Source organism: Xenopus laevis, chromosome 7L (assembly GCF_017654675.1).
Source record: "Xenopus laevis strain J_2021 chromosome 7L, Xenopus_laevis_v10.1, whole genome shotgun sequence".
Taxonomy (NCBI): domain Eukaryota; kingdom Metazoa; phylum Chordata; class Amphibia; order Anura; family Pipidae; genus Xenopus; species Xenopus laevis.
In genome coordinates, this window is record NC_054383.1 from 120,551,489 (window position 1) to 120,558,518 (window position 7,030).

Consider the following 7,030-nt stretch of genomic DNA (forward strand, 5'->3'; position numbering starts at 1 on the left):
AAACAGATTTTTTATATTCAATTTTGAAATCTGACATGGGGCTAGACATATTGTCAATTTCCCAGCTGCCCCAAGTCATGTGCTCTGATAAAATTCAATCACTCCTTACTGCTGTACTGCAAGTTGGAGTGATATCACCCCCTCCCTATTCCCCCCCAGCAGCCAAACAAAAGAACAATGGGAAGGTAAATGATAACAGCTCCCTAACACAAGATAACAGATGACTGGTAGATCTAAGAACAGCACTCAATAGTAAAAACTCACGTCCCACTTAGGGTTGCCACCTTTAATGAAAAAAATAACCGGCTGGTGGGGGGCGGGTACAAAAAGGAGGTGGGCCATGATGCAAAAAGGGGCGGTGCTTCACAGTGAGCCGCAAAAAGGGGCGGAGCAACATTGCGGCGATGCAAAGAAGACTACAAAAAAGGTACGTTCTGCGCAAATGGGGGCAGGCCGAGGGCTTTTTTTTAAAGGATATTACAAATTACCGGCAACTGCATTGCCGGTAAATTTGTAATACTGGCCCCGGCCTTGGCAGGTGTTTTACCGGCTAGGCCGGTAAAATACCGGCCGGGTGGTAACCCTAGTCCCACTGAGACACATTCAGTTACATCGAGAAGGAAAAACAGCAGCCTGCCAGAAAGCAGGCACAAGTCACATGACCAGGGGCAGCTGGGAAATTGACAATATGTCTAGCCCCATGTCAGATTTCAAAATTGAATATAAAAAAATCTGTTTGCTCTTTTGAGAAATGGATTTCATTGCAGAATTCTGCTGGAGTAGCACTATTAACTGATTCATTCACTGATGACAGTATCCCTTTAAGATTCCAAACCGAATGCTGGATTTAGTACATCCCTATTGTACCACTATAATGAAGAATTGCAGGTGTGAGTTCAGTTCAGGGGGTGGGATCTGAACTTGTGTGTATGAGATAAAACCTCAACAATCCTGATACACTGCAAAAAACTATACGGGAAATAATTTGTATATTTTTTTTTTGCCCACAAACATTTTGCCAAATGACATTTTCAGCAGTGTTGCTGATGTTGGAAGTGGTTTAGTCCTTGTGTAAAATGCACAACATATTTCTCTGTCATACCCTACTACTATGGTGCAAATGAACTAAATGCAATGCAATTGAACTGATGCAAATAAAGATGTAAAAATCACACTGTTCCCTTTCTTCTTTATCATCCCTTTTGTAATTAATGTTGTACAGGGTTCTGTAGTTTAGTTGTGGTGATAATATGGAAGGACTTTGTTTTCCACTTTTTGGCTTGCAGATCTCGTAGGGTGATGACACAGGGGGGGTACCTGCATATGGCAGTGCTAGATCCATTCAGATGTGTAAATTACTGAGCATCAGGAGGCAGAACCCGCATTAGGCCCTGCCCTTTCCATCCTGACTTTGCTTTTCCCCAGGATGCAAATGCACATTAGATGAGCACTGAGAGGTGCAGTCTTGTGCCCCATGATTTGGAAAATGAGGAAGGTGAGTTGCACCTATAGGCAGTAGTGTATTCAGGTCCAGTTCTACCCTAGCATGGAACCTGCAAGCTCCCCCGCATGACATCAGTGGATGTGATGTCACGGCATGCTGTGCAAGCATGTGATGTCACAGTGCTACACTAGATGGGCCCCCTACCCCCACCTCTCCTATTGTATTTAATAGGAAACTACCTGGCAGCAAGGGAAGTAGGTTTTTACCATGCAGGCATATAGGACACCCCCCTTAAAGTTGCTGCCCTAGGTCTTCGAGTGCCTATATGGTAAATAGTTAAATACACCCTGCCTATGGGCCCTAAATGCAAATTACAAGGAGGCATGATACAAAGTATAAAATTGTAGTGCTTTGCACCCATGTTTTGTCCTAATTTTATAATTGAGGCTGGCAATGTACTGTCTCCCAACCTTTGTTATCCATGAGCCACATTCAATAATAAAAAGAGTTGGGGAGCAACACAGGCATGCAAAAACTTCCTGGCAAGCCAAATAAGGGCTGTGATTGGCTATTTGGTAGTCCCTATGTGGACTGGCAGCCTACAGTAGACTCTGTTTGGCAGTACAACTGTTCTTATACAACTAAAACTTGCCTCCAAACCTGGAATTGAGGCCACTGGGAGCAACATCCAAGGGGCTGGTGAGCAACATGTTGTACATACCTCCCAACTGTCCCGTTTTTAGAGGGACAGTCCCTCTTTTGACAGCTCAACCCACAGTCCCTCTTTTGTACTGGAAAGTCCAGTTTTTCTCTGCACTGAACAGAAAGTTTCTAACTTAATTGGCTTTTGGCAGAGAGCCCAGAACAGACACAGCTGCAGATAAGATACTTTTGTAATAATTTCGAGCTATATAAGATAACAGGTCCCTTGGGAAAAAATAGACACACAGCTTAAAGGGCAATTCAACTTCATTAGCAAAACCGTAATAACTGAAAAAAAAACATAGAAATAGGTTCAAACTTTCATAACCTGCCAAATTTTGTAAAATGAACATGGTAATTAGTTTGGCCACAAAATGGGCTACACAACTTTTTTTTCCCTCTTATTTACAAAATGTTGGGAGGTATACATGAGCTACTGGTTGGGGATCACTGCTTTAAGCTATCCCTTTAGTATATAATAATAAAAAAAAAATTCACGCCTCATTCGTTTATCTACCCTTCATCCTCCACAAGTCCCACTGGCATTAGATAGATGCTAACACCCTGTCCCTTACCTCTAGCCAAGATGCTTTTATTACAAAAATCCAGCAGCTGGAGGGCTGAGAGTGCGGCATTGGCACAATGGGGGTAAGTTGTAAGATCCGTCCCCCCAATATTATCTTTAATCAGCATGACGGGAATTAAGGAAAGAAATTGGGATCCATCTGCCAGTTATATAATAATCTGCAAACTAATAGAAGCCTTAACCTCTGACATTATTACCCAATAATGCAGCTTACAATTCACGATGAGCAAGAAAATATATTTATATGCTAAGCGGCTTCCACTGTTTGCAAACATATTATGCAGGTTCCAACATTCAGCATCGTAGGGAACCAGATGTACACTTAGGCCCATAAATCTTTGGGCAGAGACAACTTTTTTCTAATTTTGGTTCTGTACATGACCACAATGAATTTTAAATGAAACAACTCAGATGCAGTTGAACTGCAGACTTTCAGCTTTAATTTAATTTATATTAAAAAACTGAAAATAAAATGTTAATTTCTAAATCTTGGTTGAAAACCCTTTGCTGGCAATGACAGCCTGAAGTCTTGAACTCATGGACATCACCAGATTCTGGGTTTCCTCCTTTTCAATGCTCTGCTGAATATGAGAAAGTGAAGACACTGTCATCTTCCTGTCACTAGGCCCTGACCCACATTTATTTTCTTCCCCATTCAGGTTCGGCCTCTTCCTCTGCTGTGTCTGGTTTCATCTATGTAGGCTATTTGCTCTTATCTCTGGACTCACCAGAGTACACCAGGTAAAAATATAAAAATAAGCACTGGGTAACCTGGTGTATTCCCGTAAATAGCAGAACAGTCTGGAAACCATGAAAAGGTGAAAGTGAGGTTTAATGAAAATAACTTAATAGGGAACTCCACACAAACATAGCTTAAGCTTTTTGAAAAGTAAACATAATTTCAAGCAACTTTGCAATATACATCAATTCAAAAATATGCAGACTTTTCATAATTTTTAATGATTTTTCATGATTTTTGGAACAGTTCCCTAAGCCTAGCCACCTGCTCTCCTGCTGATCTGTCTGACTACTTTGCTGAGCTGGCTGACTACTGTTACTTTGTATCAACAGCCATCTGTCCTTAGCCTGCATCCTCCAAACCCTACAATTCCCTGCACACGTGTACGGAACGCATTTTAGGACATCACCAGGGGAAATCATTGTCCTACATGCGCTGTCCTAAGCAAGAGGAATACGACATGGCATGCTTTTTTACTCACCCTTCCTCCGAGGCTGATGTCGCACCTCGCTCCTCCCTCCTCAGCCGTCAGCTCTTGCTCCTCACTCCTCCCTCTTCAGCCATCCGTCCTGGGTCTTCATTCCTCACTCCTCCCTCCTCAGCCATCTGTCCTGGGTCCTAGCTTCTCCCTCAGTCATCAGCTCTTGCGCCTCACTCCTCAGGGTGCGCATATTCAGCCCTGCGCCCTGATTAAAGTTACTTGTTCTTGCCATTTGTTTTAGCCAATAAGCGTTTTAGGTTTTTTAATTGCAGCAATCAAATTCACGCTACAGCTGACAGCTGAGGAGGGAGAAGCTAGGACCCAGGACGGATGGCTGAGGAGGGAGGAGCGAGGACCCAGGACTGATGGCTGAGGAGGGAGGAGTGAGGAGCAGGACCTGAAAGCTGAGAAGGGAGGAATGAGGTGTGACATCTGTTTTGAGGAGGGGTGAGTGTAAAAGCAGGCAACGCTGCATTCCTCTAGCATAGGAGATCTCATACAGGGGATGGATTTCCCCTGAAGATGTCCTAATATGCATTCGGTACATGTGATTTCAGTAAGGAACAGAACATCACAGTGCAATGCATTGTGGGTTATGTAGTTCCTGCATGCTGTCTGTAAGCTGTGGAGAAGTTGTTACAATTTGTAACATCAATATTTAGTCCCTTCTTCCCTGCCAGGATTTCGAATGATGCAGAAAGAGAAGAATTGTTAAACAACTGGATTTCAGCATAGAAAATGGCATTTATTCATACTTTTGAAGAAACAGGTAACTGTGATGGGTATATTAGGGGTTTCTGTGTTAAGTGGGCCTCTTTATCAAATTTTGGTTTGGAAGCCAGAGTTCCCCTTTAATAATAAGTCCTGATACCATCAGTTATGAAGAACATGGAGGAACATATACCGATGGGACCCAGCAGAACAGCATTTCTTTAAATAAATTTGTAATACCAACTTTGTGATCCAAACTGCTTTAGACTAGTTTTAATCACTATTTTTGTTGTTTTTTTCCTGCTGAACAATCTCTACATAACCTGCAAACCCCTCAGATGTTACTAAATTACATATCACTGCAACCCTAGAGGCTGCAGCATCCGAGTGCAAATTCCCAATGTCTGTTCACTTTAGGCAACCAAACCCTGAATGGCCTCACTTTACCTGTCACCAAGAACATATTCCAGGTATACAAACAAATACAAGTGATAATAAACTCTAGACAATGTCTTGCACTTGAAGAGGAAGTAGAAATGTAGTGCAAGCCTGTGGTTTTACCACAGACTCAGCTACAACAGAAAATATTCTGTGGTCTTAATACCGAGAATAAAAAAAACAGAACATGCCTCCTATAAAAAACAGGCTGTACAACCCACCAAGTATGATTTTTTTGTTTTTGCTGGATTGGGGTTATATATACATACATATATATACCCCACAAGAACTATAGGCCTCATAACCTTCCATTTTCAACACTGAAGCCTTCTTGAGGCCTGAAGAAGAACAGAAGCCTCATTTAATCTGCAAGCATATTTTCAATACCTGCTATGTGGGAAGCCCTAAAAATTACAGTTACTAATTATACTTACTATGCTCGTATTGTCTGTCCAGAAAACATCTTTGTGCCTTGGCCCACGTTCCAGGGCCACCACTATGAGAAAGAAAACCTTAGGTTCCTTGTTTAAGGATTCAGTTGCCATTAGGACTTCCTTTACATTTTTGTTTGTCTTATTTTACTATATGATTTTGCCTTTGCTTACAAACTTTCCTTTTTAGGAACATCCTTTAAAACAAAGTTAAGAATCCCTAACAGTACCGGAGTTAGTTGAGTGAAAGTCAGAGTCTGTTCATAAAAACGATAATTTTGTGCAGTGTTCCGCTGTTTATTCCTTAGCAGCTGGTACCCCAAATTTCATTAGCAGGGCCTCTAGGCTTGCTAATAATTCTTGCATACCAATGTTCCTTATTGACCTGCCACTAGGAAATGATCAAGATAATGGGAGATACTGTGAGGACCAGTTTTGATTGATAAGCACCAATGTAAAAATGAGCTACGAAAACGTGCAGGATATTCTGGAACCCATGGACAGATACCCATCCACCATTATGAAAAAAGCAACGTAGGAAGCTGAAGATTTCTGGATGTAAAGATACTAACAATCAGCTGAATCTATATCAAATATTGCTGATGCCCCATGGGGCTGAATCTCAGCCTGATAAAAAACACAGGCCGAGAATCAGCCCCTACGCTGGCATCAGCCTTCCTCCTCAGAGCCGGATTTCTATTTCCAGCACACCCAGGCAAGACCGTGCCGTCCCTAAAATCGTGCTGCCCTAGGCCCGGGCCTTTGTGGCCTTGTCACAAATCCGGGCCTGTTCCTTCTTGCCTGTAACTCTCGCTCTTTGGTGACAAAATCTGGCACGTGTGCCTGCACCTGGGCCAATGCAATGGTTCAAGCAAGGAGGAAGGCTGATGCCAGCATTGGGGCTCATTCTTCAGCAGTTAGAGATCAGCCTCATGTGGCATCAGCATTTGTCTTGTCTGTTCCTTCACTATCTCTAAGGCTTGATCAAATCATTGAAATTGAACTTAGTGGACTACCTCCTTGCATAATTTACCAAACTTTTTGGGGTATGACAGGTGCTGAATGAGCCTGTATTCCTGTTTCTAACATAAGCACTTCCCCTAAAGAGAAGATAACCAGCCCATCTATTGAGGGTTTATTAAAGGTATTTGAATCCCCCCCTGATCAATGTAGGTCAATACAAAAAGATATTGCATAATACAGCTCATATGTAAAACCCTGCTTCATCTAAATACACCATTTTTATAAAAATATATATTTTTAGTAGTTAGGGTTCCCACTTCTCTCCCAAGGTTTTGACCTTGACAGCTGCTTTTTTGAAGGGCTGCCCGAGTCAAAACTATGATTGATGTGGCGATCAGACAATCGCGGATCACCATGCCATAGCCCCACCCCCAAAGCCACAACCCGCCCCTGCAGCATCACAGCCCCACCCCCATTGCATCACAGTTCTGCCCTTGTCTGGATTCAACTGGGCCAAAAGGTGACAACTCTATTA